The sequence below is a fragment of the Elephantulus edwardii genome, unplaced genomic scaffold (assembly GCF_000299155.1).
Source record: "Elephantulus edwardii isolate Elephantulus edwardi_28Jun2011 unplaced genomic scaffold, EleEdw1.0 scaffold00532, whole genome shotgun sequence".
Taxonomy (NCBI): domain Eukaryota; kingdom Metazoa; phylum Chordata; class Mammalia; order Macroscelidea; family Macroscelididae; genus Elephantulus; species Elephantulus edwardii.
The window spans coordinates 36,922-38,675 of record NW_006400282.1 but is presented as its reverse complement, the minus strand read 5'-3'; positions in this window follow the sequence as shown (position 1 = coordinate 38,675).

Sequence of the window (1,754 nt, the reverse complement as noted above, 5' to 3'; positions counted from 1 at the left end):
CGGAGTTTAGGGCTGTTGTACATAGGGTCGCTATGAGTCGCAGGCAACTCGACGACACATAACAACAACATATTCAGGTACTCCAGAGGGTATTAGAGAAACAATTGATTACAGTAGACTTAATCCCTGACATCTGGAAATCCACATACTCAAGGAAGACATAGGGAGCTCTGGTGGCCTAGTGGCAAGAAGATGTGGTACAATCCAGAAGGCAACAGCTTGGGGCTACTACCCACTCAGAGGGAGAAGAGTGGGCAGTCTCCTCACGAGCAATTAATTGCATCTGAAAACCCTCTAGAGGATCAGCTGTAGGTTGGTTCAAACTCTATGGTCCTCAAAAACAAGAGGGAAGACATGAATGTTTACTTTCTCACTACTATTTTCCAGAAATTCCTTGGTAAGATGGAAATTAGATTGCAATGGGAGATGAAGGTAGGTATACTCTAGTTTATCATTGCCTAAAACTGAATCTGAAGTTCTAGATACAGTCTGACTAGTGGAGTAAAGTGGGATTCTTTTCACCTCGACCAGTTTCCTCTGTCACTATTGTTGCTTTTGCTCAGTTCCATTGATTTAAAAGTGTCCCATAGCTGACTCTAGTAAGTTTTCAGAGGCAGTAAATTGCATGGAAGAAGATTGCCAGTCTTCCTTTCACAGAGTAGCTGGTGGATTCAAACCATGAATCTTTGTGTTGGCAGCACAATTTTTTACCATTAAGTCCCCTCTGTGTTGATCTTAAACATATATAAAAAATTTTGGCAGCCACTCCAGTATCACCCATAGAAAACATCATCTGCCTATATGTAGCAAAATAATTCATTAACTTCTCATCTTAATGTTTCTGTAGTGAATTTTTAAAACTAAATTCAGCTACATTTTATCTTATTAAATTCTTTAGTCCAGTTTATGCAAGTCTTATTTATCTTAATTCTATCACCCAGCATCTTCCTGGATTTATGCCAGCCATAAATTTAATCCACACACCATCAGTATTTCTATCTAAGGGTTCAATAATGTTAAGTCCCAGGCATTTAGGCAAGGGTTGTATGGAATTTGAGAGATAAGGCTTTGGTTGAAGCCAGTTAACAATTATCTAAACACCAACATCAGGGATGTCTCTGAGCTAACAACCACAAAGGATGTTAAGTCAGACTAAGTGGATAAGAAAGGATGCAGAAGCCAGCAACAGAGCCAAATCATAACTTAATGAGTAGATTCACTACAAAATGTAAGTCTAGAAGCTGAAAAAAATGAAAGGGATGTCGGAAGTCACAACAGGTTTCATGGAAGAAATGCATATATAGATAACTAAATTTTTATTCCTAGGAGGCCTTGATTTCCTCTCTTCAATGTCCAGGAAAACCTATCCCTTCAACTTGAAGGTAATTACTTTCAAACTACCAAGTCTGCTAATATTTTACTAAGAACTTTCTTCATAGGGAGCACTTTTTTTCATTTGATTGATCAGTTATCCAATTACAAATATCTTAATATTACAATGGTACACCTAATTTTCTTTTCTGTCTTGTTCCCAAAGAGGGTATTTTAAAGTAAAAAATTATAAAATTTTTGAGTGGAAGCACAGGGGAAGGAGAGAGAAAATACTTCTTTCACTATGATTTATCAACAATCTGCGTTATGCAGATGACACAACCCTGCTTGCTAAAACTGAAGAGGACCTGAAGCACCTGCTGCAGAGGGTCAAGGACTGCAGCCTACAATATGGATTGAGGCTCAATGTCAAGAAGACAAAG